The following is a 22,512-nucleotide window of genomic DNA, read 5'->3' as shown; positions in this document are numbered from 1 at the left end:
TAAATGAAAACCACCAGCTTGTAAGGTGGATGTGAATTATTTAAAAGCATTTTTCTCAAAAGAAGACAAACATTTACCTTTGCTGACCTGTTCAGACTCCCCTTTTTGCCCTGCAAATATTGGAAATTTCTTATCTGAAAATAACCACAACTTTGTTGAAAGAAGCTTGTGAGAGCATCAGTTACTGGACGGGTCAGTACTTTTGGACATCTTATGACTTCCTTTACAGGTCTGTAGGGAATGGAAGGGATTCGCTTGTATGTGTTCGGCGTTCAGATTCAGAAACGTGACAAATACATTTGAGGAAAATATTAATGAATCGGGATTTCCTTTAATTCTGTATTGGTTCAATATAACGCACCTACTTCACTGCATCCAATTTGCCAGAAGACTTTCTTTGAAATCTTCAAATACTGCGATATGTTGAAGATCAACAAATGAAGTATGCTTCTCTCATTGACATAAAATAACTGTCTGGATATTCAAGGTTACACATAACACAACCCTCTTTTCAATAAGTTCAGTTCTGACTGATAATTGACCAGTTGCATTCTCTAAGGGTTCCCCTTATAGATGGGCATAGCATGGACATTGCACAAAGGGATCGAATACACAAAAAATAAACTGTTCCTCGTAAACAATTGGAACCTGTCTCAATATCAGATCGATGATTACAAAGAGTACATTGGCTTCTGCCATAGCGACCAGATTTCAAGTAATGCATTTGGAAAGACAACACCTGCGATTGATCACCACGAAAATCGTCAGTATGTTCACTGCAACGAAGATTATTAATAAGAAATTACTCATAAGTCTTCGAGAAAAGAAAAGCAATAAGTGTCACATTGAATTTCGCAAGTGTATTACTGCATTTAGAAATGAACTAATCTCGTTGTGTGATTAGGATTCTGCACTGGAAATAGACATTTTCTTTCACTTGTATGTATTATTTTAGTGTAAATAATGCATGGCAGAAAAAAATTCTAACGTAAATTGATTACTTAACAGCTTGATGCTTCAATAATTCAAAGTTCAAAGCACGTGAAAATACTAAGATCGACAACAGTACAGTCTCCGTTGTCAGAAAAAGAAAAAGTAAAGAACTAAGCTATGGGAGCTTCAGATCAATATCTTTTCACTTATGACCGTCAACAAATTGCAGATTAGTTCTGGCAAGTCACCATAACAGCTTTTTCATGCTTCATTCTGTGGTATCTTGCCTGCTTTGAAATTTCCGACCACACTGAAATTTGGAACACAAATAAAACAGCCAACGATTTTTTTTTTCCTGACGGACACACAGAGATAATGAGACCAGAACTGTAAAAGCATTCTCTTCTGCAGTTTTGAAAATCAAGACATCATTTTAGGAAATCTGTCAGTCATTGTTCAGTTGGTCAGTTCAAGCTGTGAGGTTTTCTGGCTTGGAGTCAGGTATGGTGTTCCTGCGGGAACATGATCCATTGCTGCAGCCTAAACACAATCCTAAACAGGCAGCGACGCGGATTTAAGTACATTTGCCCATTGTCTAACACACATCATTTCATTACAATGTTGCAGATAAGTTAGCTACGAAAAAGCGAAGAAGCTGTTGGGATTCGATGGAACATATTTACAATGACTCATGTGATCATTGATGATGTTTTCTGAAACATATGCCATTTTTCGAAATGAACTTGAAGTGTAAATGGCAGGACAACTATTATTTTTTCACGGTAATACTGTCCAAGTGTCTTTGGATCAACTTCTCTAAGGACAATTTAGAGTCAACAATGTTGCGTTCGTCCAGTGTTATTAAGGCTAGACCACGTAAAATGAATGTCAGAACATCATAAGTATTCCTGACGGGCATTACAAAGTAGGTGAATATTGTTAAAAAATTATTATACAGTCATCATGCGGCATTTTCAAGATTCCAGTACTTTGGAGAATACAAATTTAATTATCTTCTAACCAAGATTTTTGGTCAAGACTTGCGAGATTGCTTGCCCAATGTTATTATCATTTTGTCACTGACCCTGGAATTCGTGAGATTAATGTAACCACAATTCGTATTTGGGTAGCACGGTGGCTCAGAACTTAACACTGATGCCTCACAACAGAAGGAAGATAGGTTTGATTCAACCCTTGTCTGTGTGGATTCTAGCTAAATCTCTAGTTTCCGGTCACAGTCCAAGGATGTGAATGTCCAGTGGCCATGGTAATCCTAAATTGCTCATTAGCAACTTTGCAAATTATGCTTTCTCATATCTACACTCCCCGAATCGTGTCATGAATACTTGTATACCATTAAACAGCACAATGCGTGAAGATACAACACAGAAATCGCAATGAGTGAGGACATCAGTCACTCAAGACAAGCAATAAATCTGAGCAAGTTGCAGCAATCTTTATTAGAATGTCCACTGGAGAACTCCAAAATCATTGATGACAACTTTCCTCTGATTTAATTCGACAAATGATATCAAGAAATGTCCGAAGGTACTGTTAACTGGAAAGGCTATGTGCTTTTATGACATTCCTGTAATCGTAAAGAACTCTTTTATTTCTGCAATACTTGCTGTGTGTTCTTGAACACTTACAACACTGCAATTTACCTGATGGCATATGCTTTGTGCACAAAGACAGGACATGATTAATGTGGCAAATTGATGCACCATGAATATGATATTATTCATCAATAAAGGATTAGAAAGTGTCATTAATCGATAAATCAAACACAACCTGCTTACTAATCACTTGCCCACTGTGTTTTTTTGCGATGAGCTCACTCAGATTTTATCAGTCGGACAGTTTTGTTCAAAATGGGCAAACGCTTCAAACTCCAGCGTTGGCGATGAGAATGAATGACTTTGACTTCAAGGGAGGACTTAATTGAATGTAGGACCGAGGAGCTCTACCCAAATTGGGGTCAATGTAAACCATAGTGAAGCCTCAGCTTTGGCTGTGGCTGTTCACATTCTTTCATGTCCATTTCCATGAGTCCTTTGAAGTAGATTACCAATATAGACATTTTCAAATCATTCTGCCCAGTGATGATATCACACACGCCCAGAGCAGGTGGGACTTAAATCCAGACTCCTGCCTTAGCTGTAACGGTGCTATCATTGTGTACAAAGATCTTCGAGTTTCACATTGTTGACTTTCGTAATCCACCTTTTCAGGGACGTTATGACACACCTTGGGATCAGGTGGTACTTGAGCCCAGGGCGCTTGTCTCAAAGGTAGGGACACTATCGTTGTGCCATTTTGATCTTTCCCTCGTAGCTGCAGCAACAAATGCAACTCTTCAGATATTGTAGCTTATTATGGTATGTCGTTTAATCTAGGAAATATGCAAATTTGGCGTACACTTGCAATGTAAAGAACATTTCTAATAAGACAGAAGCATACCATTACCCCATAGCATTCATTTGGGCTACAATTTCTTAATCCCCAATACGAAACCATAAATACTACTCATGGTAGTTAATGAATTTCACTTTGCAAATAAACAATGCAGCTGCAAGAAGATGTCAAGTACTAGGAATACTGCTGGGAGTAACCGAGCTCATCACTCCTCGAAGTCTGTCTACCTTCTGCAAGCACAATATTGGGAGGTTCATGGAGTATTCCTTACTTGCTCGAACAGCTGCAGTAACATTGAACAAGATCACCAGCATCATATTAAAAGCAGCTCACGTTTATGGTAACAAATCCACAAGTATTCAGTCACTCTGACATCGAGGCTCGGCACAGTCAACATGTGCAAGCTAAAAGATACATGGCAGAAGTTCACCGAAGTTCTGCAGATAGAAACTTCCCAATAAACAACACCTCCCACTGAGAAAGACGGGTCAGCAGTACATGGAGACATTACCTTCTGCAAGTTGTCCTCCAAGCCATTCAGAGTCTGTAGTTGGGTAAACGTAATTTAAACATCAGTAACACGAGGCGAAAATATCCTGGAGCTCTGTCTCTCACGACACCAAACATGTAACAACAAGAAATGGACTGAAGTGGTTTAGAAGCCAGCTCACCAATACCGACACCAAGGGGAACTACTGATGCAATGTCGATTATATCTCAGCACAAGATAACCTGTATCCCATGAACGACTAACATAAACGAATATCGAGATAATGGCATAACAATAGGAATCATTGAAAGATGTAAAGATGGGCTAGTGCAACAGCAGCAAGCTGGGTTCAATGTAATTTCTCCACTCTGAAAAGAAAAAAAGATTTATCTGCAACTAGAATAGACATCTTTTGTCGACTGTCGCTCATATTCTCCCTCCAATAGCAGATGCCTATTTTTTTTTTCGATTACATGCAGTGTGGAAACAGGTCCTTACGCCAAGTAGGTCCACACAGACCCGCCGGTGCACTCCCACCAAGACACATTCCCCTACATTTGCCCCTACACCTAACACTACGGGCAATTTTGCATGTCCAATGCACCTGACCGGCACATTTTTCGACTGTGGGAGGAAACCGGAGCACCCGCAGTAAACCCATGCAGACACGGGGCCTGAGGGGGGAATTGAACCCGAGTCTTTAATGCGGTGAGGAAGCAGTGCTAACCACCGTGCCACCGTGCCGCCCACGAGTTATGCCAGGGACGCTTCCCCAAATAAAATTACATCACAAAACCCAATTAAACGATGCTATTTATAATGAAACAAATGTTCTCAAGAGACACTGCATTGCCTACGCAGAATGACATTATGTATAGTCATCGATGAAACAGCTTTAAATCTTTCCGTTCATGTGACCATTTTAAGAACGAACAAGAATATATCTCTTGGCACTTTCAAACTGTTGCAACATTCACTAAGTCCATGATTGATCTAATTTTAATCTCGACTCTACATTGTCATCAATATTTTGCCACCTCCTTAGTAATCAATAAAGTCTATGTCAGCCTTTAAAAATACTTAGGAATTATCACGCACTGTTTATCGATAAATGGAATTGTAAAGAATGACAAACATCTGCAGGAAAGATAAAATGTTCTCTCATCTCTGTTTCAAATTGGAGACACCTTATTTCAAAATGATTATCACATGATCTGGATTTTGCCACAAGAGGAAACACGCTTTCATCATACAAATATCTAATCCCTCTCTGAATTTTATTTGTTTCAATTAATTCATCTGTGAGTCGTCTAAATCCCAGAACGTATGGATCTCTCCTGCCTACCCTTTCCCCAGAAAGCAATCTGTTCATCTCAGACACTAGCAGATGTTGTGTGTATTGCTTCTGATGGTTTTCCATTCTGCTGTAAGTGAAGTGAATGATACTGCAGAGAGTACTGCAGCTACGGTCTCATCAATGCCCTGTATAACTGAAACACAACCTCCCGAGGTAAGATAGTGCGTTCATAGAATCATACACATGGAAATGCCTTTCAACCACAGACTCTGTGTCAATCGACCGACACGAATGTGGTCGATGGCGTTTGGTATGAAAACAGTTCAAGTGGAAATTACCTTGCATTTAAAGTTTATGCGAGCCCCCACTTTTACTGCCATTCGGGGAGCGCATTCGACAATTTCACGAATTGTTTAAAAAAAGAGCAAGTTCTCCGAGCTCTTATTTTTATATCATAGCCCTGTATTCGTGACTCTTCAAATGATAATGACTGTTTGCTGTCCACACCTCTCATATTCATACAAATCCTCAATTTTGTGCTCTGTCCCTAACACTATGTCGCTAAAAATTGAAAGCCATCCAACCTCTCGATATATTGGAATTGCTCCAAATGGAATGTTGTGTGACGCCATAGTCTTACCAGATCATAGAGTCTTGACTCACAATAGAGAGAGAAGGGACTGGTGGTAATTCAACCGGAGGGCCCCTAGAATTCTGGTGACGGAGGAGGTTGGGAAGGACAGTCCTTCATGTAATTTCAAACCTGTGATTGAAATAGAACCTTTGCTTTTGGCGTTAAACTGCTCTGTCAACCAACAATCCAGTAAACTGGCAGCATTCTGGTAAATCTCCTCTGCAACCCTAACAATGCAACAGTACAATGACATCGTCCGGACAGTAGGTTAAAATTAACCGCGTTCTTTATTTTGGGATCAACTAAGGCCATTAGACTGCTCAGAAAAATTGTGCTGGCGGGAGTCCTAAAGACGCACTGCCTATTGTCCATACTCTGCAGTGAGCTCCAGTGGGCTTGTTTTCTTTGTACAACATAATCTGAACAGATTGACTTATGGAGGAGTCTTGGACACTGACCTGAATGCACTACTCAATGATAAAGAAATATTGCGTCTTCCACAAAAGCAGGACTCCCGGGCGACCATCTGCACCACTAATATGGACGCAGCAAGTTCCCAAACACACTGAAATAGTTCATGAACACATCATCAATATTTGATGCATGCTAGCTCTTACACAACTATACGGAGAAAAAAAGTGTTGCCTCTCGAACAAGTGATGACCATGAGATCATTTCCAACTATCTTTTAACATTGGTTTTTCCTTTGTATTTAATACTTCTAATGATGTTTGGTATCTATAAGAGTCCAGCACACACTCAACGCAGGAAATGATCTCTGTGATGAAAACTAATCAAGATCCTGCGAGCTCTTGCTGCATAGCAAAGGCTTTCACAGATTCACAAATGGAAGTATTTAAAACAACAATAAAGGAGTACCCATATTCGTGCTCAAAAGTATCATCAATGTTTTAGTTGTGTTAAAATACATTCGCGAGACAATAGATACGAGAGACACTCAAGTGGAAACACAAACTGCAAAGATGTGCATTTAACCTTCAAAGTAAGAACTACAAGTGCAGGAAATTTAACATCCTTGTCTTCGTGCAGGATAATGTTGTGTCAAAAAGCCGTGTTCCATACAAGTTTATTTTCTTTGGCAATCAAAACAGCAACAAAATTAGTTCAAGTAAATGGAGCAGAAAGAAAGTGAGAGTGTAAGCTGTGAGAGGCTTTGCGACAGACTTCAGCAGCTATACTGAGTTCAAGAGTGTAAAATGTGTGAGCTGAAGTAGGACATTTCACCCATCGAAATTCACCCATATTTTTCTTTCTCGACCCCGTTAGTCCACAAGCTTCGATGATTTTTAATATATGTCCTGTCCCACCATCAACCATTAGCTACTATATCATAGTGTGACATGTCACTCAACATATGAAATTTATCCATCTTCCATTCATTTAAATGAAATGTCCTTCAGTTTCACCATGCTCGATCGGGAATTAACCTGTTCCATAAGAGTTGTTTCTCTTCTATTCTTGACACTCCATCACCCTCTATTATACGTCCACTTCCGGATTCCATCACTCCATCAAATGATTTTAATATTGCAATGGTACAATACCTTAGCAGGGATGACCGTGGAGGAAAAATGGCGGATATTTCTGTGTATAATGCAGAAGTTGCAGAATCAGTTCATTTCTAAAAGGAAGAAAGATCCCAGGAGGGGGCATGGGTGGCCGTAGCTGACGAGGGAAGTTAAGAAACATATAAAGTTAAAAGAGAAAAAGTATATCATAGCAAAGATAAGTGGGAAAACTGAGGACTGGGAAGCGTTTAAAGAAGAAGAGAGGATTACTAAGAAGGAAATACGCAGAGGAAAAATGAGGTACGAAAGTAAATTGGCCAATGATATAAAGGAGGATAGTAAGAGCTTTTTTAGGTATGTGCAAGGCAAAAAAAATGGTTAGGACTAAAATTGGGCCCTTGAAGACAGAAACAGGGGAATATATTACGGGGAACAAAGAAATGGCAGAGGAATTAAATGGGTACTTCAGATCTGTGTTCACTGGGGAAGACACAAGCAATCTCCCTGACGTAACAGTGGCTGAAGGGCCTGAACTTAAGGAAATTTATGTTTGCCAGGATTTGGTGTTGGAGAGACTGTTGGGTCTGAAGGTTGATAAGTCTCCGGGGCCTGAAGAAGGTGGCTCGGGAAATCGTGGATGCGTTGGTGATTATTTTCCCGAGTTCAATAGATTCTGGGTCACTTCCTGAGGATTATAGGATGGCTAATGTTATACCACTTTTTAAGAAAGGTGGGAGAGAAAAAGCAGGAAATTATAGACCAGTTAGTCTGACCTCAGTGGTGGGAAAGATGCTGGAGTCTATTATAAAGGAAGAAATTACAGCACATCTGGATAGTAGTAACGGGACAGGACAGAGTCAGCATGGATTTATGAAGGGGAAATCATGCTTGACTAATCTTCTTGAATTATTTGAGGATGTAACTCTGAAGATGGACGAGGGAGATCCAGTAGATGTAGTGTACATGGACTTTCAGAAAGCTTTTGATAAAGTCCCACACAGGAGGTTAGTGAGTAAAATTAGGGCGCATGGTATTGGGGGCAAAGTACTAGATTGGATTGAAAATTATTGGCTGATAGGAAAGAAAGAGTAGTGATAAAGGGCTCCATTTCGGAATGGCAAGCAGTGACCAGTGGGGTACCGCAGTGATCCGTGCTGGGACTGCAGCTTTTTACAATATATGTTAATGATATAGAAGATGGTATCAGCAATAACATTAGCAAATTTGCTGATGATACAAAGCTGGGTGGCAGGGTGGAATGTGATGAGGATGTTAGGAGATTACAGGGTGACCTGGACAAGTTAGGTGAATGGGCAGATGCATGGAAGATGCAGTTTAATGTGGATAAATGTATGGTTATCGACTTTGGTGGCAAGAACAGGAAGGCAGATTACTACCTCAATGGAATCAATGTAGGTAAAGGGGCAGTACAGAGAGATCTGGGTGTTCTTGTACACCAGTCAATGAAGGCAAGCATGCAGGTACACCAGGTAGTGAAGAAGGCTAATAGCATGCTGGCCTTCATAACAAGAGGAATTGAGTATAGAAGCAAAGAGGTGCTTCTGCAGCTGCATATGGCCCTGGTGAGACCACACCTTGAGTACTGCGTGCAGTTCTCGTCTCCAAATTTGATGAAAGACATTCTGGCTATTAATGGAGTGCAGCGTAGGTTCACGAGGTCAATTCCTGGAATGGCGGGATTACCTTACACTGAAAGACTGAAGCGACTGGGCTTGTATACCCTTGAGTTCAGAAGACTGAGAGGGGACCTGATTGAGTCGTATAAGATTATGAAAGGATTGGACATCCTGGCAGCAGGAAACATGTTTCTGCTGGTGGGTGAGTGCCGAACCAGAGGACATTGCTTAAAAATACGGGGTAGACCATTTAGGACAGAGATGAGGAGAAACGTCTTCACCCAGAGAGTGGTGGCTGTGTGGAATGCTCTGCCCCAGAGGGCAGTGGGGACCCAGTCTCTGAATTCATTTAAGAAAGAGTTGGATAGCGCTCTCAAAGATACTGGAATCAAGCGTTATGGAGATAAGGCAGGAACAGGATCCTGATTAGGAATGATCAGCCATGATCATGTTGAATGGCGTTGCAGGCTCGAGGGGCTGAATTGCCTACTCCTGCACCTATTGTCTATTGTCTATTGCCCCACCAATAGTATCAGGAACTCTACCCATCCCCCAGCAAATCTCAGGAACAAGAACAGTATCTCTTTGGTGTCCTGCCGGTTTTGATGCAGTGCACCAGGTTAGTACACATTTCATCTTCCCAATCACAGACTCAGTGATCCAGAATCCGAAAGACCTTTTATCTTACATCAGCTCTTCAGGCATTCATTCATCTAATTCATTTGATTATTCCTATAGCCATTGCTAAGTTTCGAATCGCGTAATCTGGAGCGTACAACAATGAGGCCCCGTTATTCAATCTAGTTTAAAATTTCTTATCACAGTACATCATCCTCTTTGTATCTATGTCTTGATATCTTTATGAAACAAAATATCTGACTGTTTGTGCTGCCCAATCTGGATGCTCTCGAGCTGTTCGTTGACATCCTTGACCATGGCCCCATTACAATAACATATCACATTTTTGTCACGTTCACAGATACAAAACAAAACAACAGAATGTACTGCTCACTATTGTGGCCCTTCCTCTATTAGTCTTTATCAATTCCTCCAGTACAAATTCGCGCTGGTCGAACTCCGAGAGGAATTCTCATCTTGCTCATTTCGATGACAGCAAAACTTTATTGATTGTCATACGCCATAGAGCTTTCCAGGCTACCCCTTATTCTGACTGATGATGAACTTCCCTTCTCTGAACACACTTTCATAATTCGCTGTGTGATAATTGAGAAAGAAAATAACGTGCTATTCAGGGATTTGCCTCCACCCATCACTTTAGCGGTAGCGCAAACGTTGAAAACGCGAGGAAATCTCGAAGATTTGTTCATCTGGAATTCCAAGCACATTCAAGACGTCTCATTCTCTACAGATCATGCAACGAACAGTCTTGACCTTGCCTATCACAGACAATATAAGCTTCCCATAAATGTAAAAGAAGTACGGAAAAATGTTGAGCATTTAAAAGAAAACATAAGGAAATCCCACCTACTCTATTCCAACAATAATGTCCGGAAACAAAACACAGTGACCGAACAGTCAGCTCACTATATGTGGCTGATTTGATTTGCATCCTCCTGTTCGAATTCTGATGAGCCTTATTGTGCTGACAATTCTTCCAATTGGCTCAGTCTGTACCTCAAAACTCATAACTTTTATTCAGAAGGTTTGCTGTCGCTGTTCATGTTCATTTCTTGCATGAGGCTGCTCCCTCCGATGCTCTCACTGTCTGGATGAGGACCACCACAGTCAGATTTTTATTTGGTACGTTTCCTGACACTGTTCACCTCCATGCTATGTTTACTACAGTCCTACTGCTCATCTGATGAACTCTGTCTCTGACTGCCTAGCATGGGCTCCTCATCCTGTCCACACCTTCGTGATGCTGACAACAGATCTGAAGGACCACACCGATGTTGTTCCTCTTTGCAATATTTCTAACCCTTTTTGTCTTGCTCAATTAATTCTGTACTTGAAGACTCTGATGTGTCCTTTTTGTCCAGCACTGCAGTTCTCTGTTGACCAAGCTCTCTCCACACCTTTTTAAAATACTCATTCAGAAAACCAGTTCAAGTACATGAGGGGACAGCTTACCTCCATCTGTATGATCCTCTGATTCTGTGTAATTTTAAGATCCAATCCACCGACTGTCTGACTGGGAGGAAGAAACAGAGAGACAATGACTAAGCTGAGCAGTAGAAATTCACCGAATTTTAAAAGGATGCTCAACCCATCTGCTGAGTTTCTCCAACATTTTCTGTATTTGGCCCATAGTTTCTTCTTGTCCTGTTTTCTCATCTTGTCCGCCTGAATCTAACAGAGTGTGACAAAGGGACAGGCTTAAATTGTCTTCTGTTGCGTCTAATTCCTGTGACTGTGTTGAGAAGGCAAATCAGATGATGTGAGAAAGGAAATTCATGAAGAATCACACACGAGGTACAATGTAACTTGCAGTCCATTTCACTGCTCCTGTTTCCTCTCTCCCCCCCCACCCCCCCCCCACCAACCCCCCCCACCCAGTTCCGAGATTGAAAATGTTTCAATAAAACGAACTGCGGATGCTATAATTCAGAAACTTAAAAAACAAGTTGCCTGAGAATTTCAGCAGTTCTAGGAGAATCTATGAAGAGAAACCAGAGTTACTGTTTCAGATCAAGTGTTCTCTCCTCAATAGTCTTGAAAGATAATTGCCATACAAACGATTGAGGATTATGAAGCAAACGGAGGGGGATGAATCCAGATCGATAATCAGTCATGACGCCATTTAATCGTGGGAAAGGCTGACCTCCATTGCCTTTGGTCTGGTGTCTGCAGGGTCAGTGCAGACTGAAAGTAATGAATGACTTATTTTTGTACTATAGGAAATCTACGGCTTCAGCCTCAGCTATTGTTAACTCACAACGACCGGTGCACCCTCACCATGCCAGGTCCACAATTATAGAATACCCAGGGAGCAGAAAGAGACCATTCAGCCCAACGAGTCTGCACAGAACCTCAGAAGAGCATCCTACACAGACAGATCCGTTCCCCAAACCCTACCCTTTAAACCCACGCTTCCCATTGCTAATTCCCCTAGCCTGCACCTTCCTGAATATTATGGAGACACTTAATACGGCCAGTGTGCTTTAAACTTTGCATATTTGGACTGTGGGATGAAACAGGAGCATCCGTTGGAAATCCAAGCGGAAACGGAAACAACGAGCAAATGTCTGGGTGTAGTCCGCTCCTGGGTTGCCAGTCAGCACGTCTTTAGAGAGGACTCACCCACGATCCAGATAACGCCGCCAACAATCGCATTTAGTGCCCAGGAGCCAGACTGCTGGTCACGCATTGCCACTGAATAACAATGTTGTGGAGGTACCGGTGTTGGACTGGAATGGACAAAATTAAAAATCACACAACATCAGAATATCATCCAATAGGACGGACTTTAACCTAATGTTGTGTGATTTTTAGCTTCCAAACAAAGCAGCGGTCACAGCGTCTCCACGGTTCACAAACGTGGTGATGCAAAAAGCGAGGCACGCGTTTGGTGGCTCCCCTACCCGGGCGAGAGCAAGTTGTCAATTAAACGAACTGCAATCACTTTGCACTGGCTTTGCAAAGCTCACTTCAAATACGAAGTCTGCAGTATTCAGAAATATAAGCATAAATCACTAAACAAAAGAAAAATCTGACACTTAAAAATCAAAAATGACAAGTAAAGGCCAAAACAGTAAGAACAACGATTGAATAATAGCAAATTTACAGATTACTCTTTGTCAATGCTTGTATGCATTGTCTCTAACACCCAAAATATTGGAAAATGGAGCAGCAAGGGCAGGGGATGGCATGATCTAAGGAAAACAGTTAGAGAGTTCATGTATGTTTCAGAAATACAAGTAAGTATCTAGGGAATAAGAGGCACGAAATTTAGGTTTTGTTTCTTTTCAGTCCATCAGCCGCAGTATTTAGTTCACTAATGACTTGGAAACACAAGCACCTCTCAGCTCACGGAGAAAATGTATCCCTTTACCATATGACCCATTCGGAGATGCTAAAATGCATCTCTGGAGCAGATGGGATTTTAACCCACACCCTCTGGTAGGGACATAACAATGGTGCAACAAAAACCTCAGAATTTCATATGGGGCCGAGAGGGACCAATTAGGAAACAGAGCCAATTTGTTCAGATTGATGATGTTCAGATATATTACACCTTGGGAGCAGGTGAGAATGGAATCTCGGACTTCAAACCCAGTGATAGTAGGGCCCTAAAAATTATTTTTAGTAAACTGGCTTGGACATGTAATGACATATCTCTGTGGCAGGCAAGACATGAACTTGGGTCTACAAGTCAGTCATGGTGACAGGATCACAGTGCCACAAGAATCCCTACAACAGCCCACATTCTGTCTGATGGGTTATGCTTCTGCTGTTCCCTGTCCCTCTCATTGCGTGTCCTCCATATTTACAAAATAATCCTTTGTCTGGATCTGTCCAATTCAACCATTAGCTCTTTGTCAAGAGGCATAGATTTTACTGTCAATGGAGAGGGCTTTCAGCCCATTGTCTTCATGTCAGGTATCAAACATACATCTAATCCCATTTTCCAACCCTTAACCCCTAGCCCTGTACGCAAAGTTGATTGAAATGTTCATCTGATTAGTTCTTGGGGGCTTTGTATATTCCTGCCTCTAATGCCATTTTTCTCAGTGAGTTCCAGATATCCACAACACTGAGTGAAAATATATTTCCTCAAAAAATGAAATCTCCTGGTCCTTACCTTAAAATTGCACTCCATATTGACCCCCACTATTGAAGAGAAAGTTTTCTCCCAGTCTATCGTGCCTCAATCCTTCATGACTATGTATAGCTCAATCAGATACACCCTCAGCCTCCTCTGCTCTCCGTAAAGCTACCCTCGATGATCTAGTCTCTCTAGAGCTGAATCACTCCAACCTGGACAACATCCCCTCAAAGCGCCTCTTCATTCTTCCCAGTGTAATCACATCCTTCCTAAAGCATGGTGACCAGAATTGCACACAGCACTCCAGTTTTAGCCTAAATGACATAATATGCAGCTGAACAATAAGCTCCTGGCTGTTGCATTCAATGCTTTGACTGATAAAGGCAAGTATGCCACATGCCTTCTTAACCACATTAACCAATATATCTCCCTGTCCTGCTGCCTGCAAGCATCTGTAAACATGCACACCAAAGTCACTGAAATGCTCTGTATTTCCTGGGGTCCTACTATTCAAGAGGTACTTCCTAGTCTTGTTAGTCCTCCCAAAATATATCACCCCATTATTTTCAGATTTCAATTCGATTTGTCATTGTTTATCCCATGTGAACAACTTGTTTATACAGTATTGTGTTTTAGGCAAAGGCTTTCTTCCTGACTACTTAACATTTTATTACAGAAATTGCAGATGTAATGTGAAAAATAGGAAAACAAATATAAATTAACCTTAGAGGGTTGAGACACCTGAACAAGTTCTGTGTAAAATGACGTCTGTACAAGACAAAATGGGTTTCTACTGAACTGAGATGGGACTGGGTTTCTCACAGGGCAGGCGCAGTACTGTTGGGAGAGCTTTACATTAACTCAGTGAGTTTGTGGGATTCAAAAACCAAACATGAAAGAGGAATATCAAGGTGCAGTAGTACAGCGATTAGGTGATGTCTTAATGGTATGATCACAAACCATTAATCTGGAGACCCAGGGAATGTTCCAGAGACCTGGCTTCACATCCAATTATGGAAGATAGTGGAATTTGAATTAGATTAAAAATATGTAATTTACAGTTGAATGATGACTGCTGGTGATTTTGGGGGAGAAATAAAAGTTTTGTCTTCTCTGGCCAATGTGTTATTGTTATTGCTCTCAATTCTACTTACCACTAGAAAGGAAAACAAGGAATGAAAATAGCCTCCTGGCATCAGAAACAACTGCAACTCTCGGTCAGACAATAGTGAAGGAACCAACAAGAGGGAAAAACATATTTGAGTTCAGTCTTACCAATTTGTCTGCTGCAGATGTAATTGACAACCATGCAGTCCTTGTGGAGATGATGTCCTGCCTTCACACTGATAATACCTTAAATCGTTTTTGTGCGGTAGGACTCCCATACTAAGTGGGAAAGACTTTGAACAGATCGAGCAACTCAAGATTGTGCATCTATGGTGCATTGTGCATCCATGGTGCAGCAGCAGAATCATGCTTCAGCGTCATCTCCAACCTTGTAGCAGGCATTTATCAAATGAGCCATTACCATCAAGCCAAGGAATCTACCCTAGTTCAATGAAGAGTGGAGGAGGGCATGCTGGGTGGGGCAACATAGAAATTCTAAAAATTAAGTGTCAACCTGATGATGCTACAACACAAGGCTACATGTATGCCAAACAGCATAAGCAGCAAGTAGTAGACAGAGCTAAGTGATCCCACAACCAATGGATTAGATCTGAGCTCTTTCGTCCCACCACATCTAATTGTGAATGGCGGTGGACAATTAAACAACTCACTGGAGGAAGAGGCTCACAAAAATCCCACCCTCAGTCGTGCAGAAACCCAGCACTTCGGTGTAAATGATTAGGCTGAAGCATGTGCAACCATCTTTCTCTGAAATTGTCATGTGGATGATCCATCTTGGGCTCCTTCAAAGTCTTCAGTTTGACAGATGCCAGTTTTGAGGCAATTCAATGTGATATCAAGAAACAAATGGGTTACTGAATACTAGGTAAAAACAATGACTGCAGATGCTGGAAACCCGATTGTGGAGTAGAGTGGTGCTGGAAAAGCACAGCAGTTCAGGCAGCATCCGAGGAGCAGTAACGTTGATTTTATTGCTCATCGGGTACTGGATACTGCAAAGTCTGTGGCACCTATTCACCATAGTACTGAAAAATTGTGCTACAGTCTTTGCCACACCCCTGTCTAAACTGTTCCAATACAGCTACAGCACTGGCATCTGATGACACGTGTGAAATTGCTCACGTGTGCCCTGTACACAAAACATTGGACAAATCCATCAGTCTACCCTCTCTCATCAGTAAATTGATGGAAGTTGTCATAAACAGTGCTTTCAAGCAGCATCTGCTCAGCAACAATTGGTTCAGTGACACCCAGTTTGAAATCTGCCAGGGCCACTCAGCTCCTGACCTATTTCCAGCCTTGCTTCAAACGTGGACAAGAAAGCATAATTTCAGAAGTGAGCTGATAGTGAAAGCCTTGACATCAAGGTCACAGTTGACCAAGTGTGGCATCAATGAGCCCAAGCAAAAGAGGAGTCAATGGGAACCAGCAGTGAACTTTGTACTCGTTGGAGTCGTACCGACCACATGGGAGGGTTGAACATTTTGGAGGTCAGTCGCGTCAGCTTCAGAGCATCCCTCTAGGTATTCTCTAAGAGAGTAGCCAAGGACCAATCCTGTTTTACTCCTTCATCAATGACACTCCCTCCATCACAGGGTTAGAAGTGAGGATGTTCACTGATGATTGCACAATGTTTAGCATCAATCACAACTCCTCAGACATTGAAATAGTTTACATCCACACACGGCATAACCTAGATAATAGCCAGACTTTGGCTGGTAAGTGGCAAACAGCATTCATGATGCAAATGCCAGGCAATAACAGTGTCCAATTAGAGACAATCTAACTTATGCTTCTCAATATACAATTATGTTGCTATCACTGAATCCCACATTACCAGCATCCTGGGAAGTTATCATTGACCAGAAACGGAATGGGACTAGCCATATAAATTTGTTGGCTACAAAAGCCAAACTAGAGGCTTGTAAATTGCTGCACATAACTCACTGCTTGATTCCCCAAAGCCTGTCCACCATTTTCAAGTGACAAGTCTGATAGAACACTCCCCACGATCCAGGATGAGTGCAGTTCCAACCACTTACAAGAAGCTTGACACCAGCCCACTTGATTGCCACTACATTCACAAAAATCCATTCTTTCCCCCACCATCTACAAAAATGTATTTCAGAAGTTCACCAAAGATCATTGGCTTCTTCTTTATCCAAAGCCAATACCCTATAGAAGGACAAGGGCAGCAGCTACATGGGAATACCACCACTTGCAAGTTCTCCTCCAAGCCTATCAGCACCCTGACTTAAAAATGTATTACCGTTCAGTATTGGTGGGTAAAAATCCTGGAATTGCTTCCCTCGTGGCAACGTATGTCCCCTTACAACACATGGACTGCAATAGTCTGTCTGTGTGGATTTTGCACATTCTCCCCGTGTCTGCGTGGGTATCCTCCGGGTGCTCCGGTTTCCTCCCACAGTCCAAAGATGTGCAGGTCAGATGAATTGACCATGCTAAATTGCCTGTAGTGTTAGGTACATTAGTCAGAGGGAAATGGGTCTGGGTGGGTTACTCTGCGGAGGGTCGGTGTGGACTTGTTGGGCCGAAGGGCCTGTTTCCACACTGGAGCGAATCTAATCTAATTTCAGTCAGCTCATAATCGCCTGATGAAGGGAAACTAAGAACAGGCAATTAATAGTGGCTTAGCTAGTGACACTCCCAGGTTCATCAGTGTTTTTTTTTGTAAAAAGTGTCTGAAGTCAGAGTAGAGGACAGAGTCATTAAGCTTAAATGAGGATCATGAACTATATTTGGCTCAATACCGATGGTCCATCGTTTAATGATCTTAGTGACAGTGGTTTGAAATACCCCCGTAGCTTGACAGGCGATTTCAGAGGACATTTTAAAAATCAAGCACAGTGCTATTTGACTGAATTCACATGATTCACGTTAGATAATGACGGCAAATTTTCTGTCCCAAAGAAAATTTGTGAAATATCGTGATGACAATTATGTTTTTTTTTCAAAAAAGAACTTTGAATGAAGCCAAATGCAGCTTTCAAACACAGACGAACGAAAATAGATTTGTAGCAAGCAAAGACATGAAAAAAATGTAATATCCAGTTCATGGAAATAAAACAATTAAAACATGACAAATTCGATGCGTTTCGATACATTGACCTCACTGTAAATGGCATTGAGACAACCCCAACTGGTGTGATTCCCTGATGGTCTAGTGGTTAGGATTCGGCGCTTTTATCGCTGCGGCCCGGGTTTGATTCCCGGTCAGGGAAACAAATTTTTGAAGAGCAGTCGACAATGTAAATAGTTTTCACATAACTATTCCAGCTTCTATATATTACTGCCTATGAAAATAAATGTTTACCAAAGATCGGGTTGGTCATCTCGTGCTACCTCAATTTTCATCACTTTTGTCCCCGGCTTCGGCTGACAGCCAGGATAAAAATTTGTAGACTGCGAAAACGTTGGATCAGTGGATGGAGATTTCAGGAGAGGTTGTGGTGAGATGGGTGGGGGACGGTGATATTGCACTTAACAACTACAGGTGTATACACCTAATCTTTTGCATTGTCAAGTACTTTGCACATATTTGCTTTCATGCCGGTTTCACAGTTCACAATTCACTTTATGCGAGGGGAAAAAAGGAATATCAATTTCTAAAACTTTACATTCACGAATCTGTTCCTCTTCCGAAGAAGAAATACTTCTCTCCCCATAAAGGTCACTAGTGTTGCCCCATATTTCCGGTACTTGTCGTTTTCTTTCATATTTTCCTTCCGTGAATCATGGGAATCTTACCCTCCTTCGGATCCCTCGTCCCGCCTCTGGGAAACACCACACTGATTCTGTGAATTGGAGGTGCTGATGTTGGACTGGGGTGGACAAAGTTAAAAATCACACAGCACCAGGTTATAGTCCAACAGGTTTATTTGTGCTTCTGTGATTTTAAACTTGATTCTGTGAATGCAGTGTGTTTTGTTGGGGTGGGGGCAAGGTGGAGAGGGGAGGTCACTTAACCACACGTTCCTGCAAACACTTTTTTTCCCAAAATCTCCATACTCTTGCACAGGCAGACGACGCTGGTAGGAGCGATACCTGGCAAATATGCACCTTCTGCCCGGTATACATATGGAGAGCACAGCTGGAGAGGGATATGTAGTGATTCTATCTGTCGGAAATATGTCCAACACTGGGGAAAAAAAAATCTGAATAAATTTCTTTCAGTATGTTGGAACAGTATGTTTCGCATTGTTTTGCCTCCACTAATTCAAACTGCAAATCGACTGAAGGAGCATTACACTGTATTGGAAATCTGTAGAAACAACTTGCAGCAGTCTCTTTGAATCAGTAACTTAAGGCGAGAGGTTACGAAGGAAATATTGCGAGTTAGGAGTAGAAAGAAATGAAAAATAAGAAAAAAACAGACGCCAATTCTGTAACTCTTGATGGACGCTTAAGTGCACCTTTCTTTCTAATCAAAACAAAATTTGCTGGAGGAAACTCTGCAGGTCTGGGAGTGCCTGTAGAGAGAAACCAAATTTAAAGTTTCGGAGTTCACTATTCCTCATTCAGAACTGCTCGTGTCACTGGTGCTCTCAGATCTGCTGAGTTTTTCCAGCAGTTCTTTATTTTTATTATTGTTCATTTTTCTTTCTCCTTTGAGATACTGGAACATTTACCCCGAACGTCTCCGCAAAATTAATGAATCTGTTTTACTGAGACAATTCCCAATATTGCTCAGCAGGACATAAAGTGCAATGTTGGTTTCAAAACTTTGTGAACGATGCATTGAATGGCATTCACGAAGACGGCGGTGACAAGAAGCAAACCACATAAACTTGTTTCCTAGATATCTATGAGTATTCCCTGGGCAAGGTCGGCTTCCGTAGTGTTTGTGGCGCAATCGGTTGATGCGTTGGGCTGTTATTTGGAATGTTGGTGGTTCGAGTCCACTCAGGGACGTATATCCCTGTTAATCTTAGCATTCGTGCTAAAAAAAAACCATCACCATGAATTGTTATGCATTCAATTCCTCGGAAATTATCCACAAATGTTATCATTGCAAGAAAATCGCAAGATGATCATTCATCAATTGAAAGATCAGTTCGTGCTATCTTCTTATGCTATACTGTTTTGCATCTGTATTGTAGCAATCCTGGAACAACTTACTACAGATGCTGGAATCTCTACTGAAAAGACTGGAGACCACAAGCGAGTCAGACAGCTTCCATTGAGAGAAAGAAAGCTAAACGTTTGAGTCTGGATAACTCTTTATCAGAGCTGGTGAAGTGTGGAATGGGCAGTTTTTATGCAGTAAGGGTTTTTTTAGAAAGCTGCAGGAGAGAGGATTTGGATCGTTCAGATTAAATGATCGAAATGTGGGAATGACAGAACAATGGTGTGGTGAATTGCCAGACTGGAATTGTCATTCCAAGAGCACTGTATGTAATGTTTGCTTCTTGGCTACAGAAAGTCAAGGAGGGGACACACCACCCAGGATAAATTGCAATAGGCAAAAAGTGCTGATCTGTGCTTCCTTCCCATAATCGAATGCAAATCTCATTGAAATTTACAAGATTACATGACGACTCAGGAGGAATATCCCCACCAGCTGCGAATTTAAAACAACGGAACTTCAAATGGAAGTATACAATAAACATAAAAGGTTTTCAATCGTTAAATTTGTTTTGGTTATTTTCCACACTTGGAAAGGATGCACGGGAGTGCATTGCGAATGAGGCGTTTGGAATAAATTATACAGCGAAATAAAGAACGTCTGTTGTGGAACAGATGAATATAAATTAACGCCAAATCATATTATCTGCCAACGATTGTTGTTGATCCGTTTATGTGTTCGTAACAAGAAAACTGCTGGTGGTCCCAAGATGTTCATATGTTCCATTACGGGAACAATTTTGCGTTAGCCTCCGTAAGAACTGGGCTATGAGAGACCAAACAAGAAATTCAGAACCGTATTCATTCATTTGGAAACACAGGGGATTACTGCGCAGATTCTCTGAACGGAATTCGAACTTCTGGGAGAAAAAAAAATCATTGGCTTTGCCAATCCATTCAATTAAACACTAAGTAGTTTCACTCGTGCAAGAATAATGTATAACATGTAAAGTGTGAACAACAGGGAATAAATACTGATAAGCTGTGTGAGGCAAAACTTTTCTTGTTGTCACTCCTGTCCATCACTCTTTGTCTGCCAATTGGTACAATGTGACCTAACATCTAATGTCTCCACTAATTAAGAAACTACTTAAACTTATTACAAACAGGATTGTAACATTTCACTGATCTGGAGGAAGAAGCAAAATGTAAACATGTTGTCACTAATTACTTCATCTTGACCTTCAGCAAACTCTGCCATGACAGTTTGAAAACAACAAACGCTGGAGATCGCAGCGATTCAGACAGCATCCATGGAGAGTCAGCAAGCTAACGTTTCAAGTCGAGACGACGCTGATGAAACGTTGCTCTCTCAACATGGATGCTGCCTGACCCGCTGTGATTGACCGCATTTGTCGTTTTCATTGCAGATTCTCGCATCTGCGGTAATTTGTTTCCGCCATGAGAGACTTTCGTGTGAGTGTGAAAGCAATGAAATGTTTTCTTGAGTTCCGTCGTGTTTATGTCAGCCAAGGGTGTAGTGCTGGAAAAGCACAGCAGGGGTCAGGCGCCATTCGAAGAACAGGAGAATCATTTTTTTATTTCAAAAATATACTTTTTTCATAAACTATTTTGATGATCTGTACAATTAGTCATGCCATACAGAAGTAAACATTCCATTTCTTTGCATACAGAGATCGAGAAATCAACCATATACTGTCCACATGTTTAGCTAAGGCGTCAGCAGAGCCCACTTACTGCGTGGGCCCCCTGTTCTCAGGCAGGCAGACCTGACACGGTTGTCTTTCCCCACCGCGCCTTGGCGGCAGCTGCCCCATGCTTCAGCACGTCCCTCAACACGTAGTCCTGGACCTTGGAATGTGCCAGTCCGCAACACCCAGTCGGGGTCAGCTCCTTCAGCTGGAAGATCAACAGGTTTCGGACAGACCAAATAGCGTCTTTCACCCAGTTGATGATCCTCCAGGCACAGTTGATGTTCATCTCGGTGTGCGTCCCGGGGAACAGGCCGTAGAGCACGGAGTCCCGCGTAACGGCGCTGCTCGGGACGAACCTCGACAAACCCCACTGCATTCCTCTCCAGACTTCTTCTGCGTAGGCACATTCCAGAAGGAGGTGTGTGACAGTCTCGTCTAAGGGCAGCGTGGGGTGCGGCTGAGAGTCCGGGCGTGCATAAACGATCTCACATGCAGAGCCCTTCTCACGACCAGGCAAGCCATGTCTTGGTGCTTGTTGGAAAGTTCTGGCGATGAGGCATTCTGCCAAATGACTTTGACAGTCTGCCCAGGGAACCGTTCGACATGATCCGCCCTCTCCTTTTCCCGAAGGACGCTATGCGCTGACCACTTCCTGATGGACTTGTGGTCAAAGGTGTTTTTCTTCATAAATTTCTCCAGGAAGGACAGGTGATACGGAACGGTCCAAGTACTTGGAGCATTCCGGAGCGAGGCCAGGCCCATCGTTCGCAACACCAGGGACAGGTAGAACTTCAGTACCTCCTGACACTTGGTGTTAGTGTACCGGGGATCCACGCACAGCTTGATGCAGCCACACACAAAGGTGGCCATCAAGGTGAGAGTGCCATTGGGATTCGACTTTTTCGGCAAACGTACTTCATCAG

At 42.0% G+C, this 22,512-nt stretch overlaps 1 non-coding gene across 1 annotated transcript; it reads left to right on the top strand.

Moving 5' to 3' along the window:
• The first annotated feature begins 17,959 nt into the window (after positions 1 to 17,959).
• trnak-uuu (transfer RNA lysine (anticodon UUU)) lies at positions 17,960 to 18,031 on the top strand. The gene has a single exon. It is a non-coding gene; the product is annotated as a tRNA-Lys (tRNA).
• Positions 18,032 to 22,512: the final 4,481 nt, after the last annotated feature.

The sequence above is a fragment of the Chiloscyllium plagiosum genome, unplaced genomic scaffold (genome assembly GCF_037043375.1).
Source record: "Chiloscyllium plagiosum isolate Xiang-an unplaced genomic scaffold, Cpla_swu_hap1 HiC_scaffold_35, whole genome shotgun sequence".
NCBI lineage: Eukaryota > Metazoa > Chordata > Chondrichthyes > Orectolobiformes > Hemiscylliidae > Chiloscyllium > Chiloscyllium plagiosum.
This window is presented reverse-complemented; position numbering and strand designations above follow the sequence as displayed.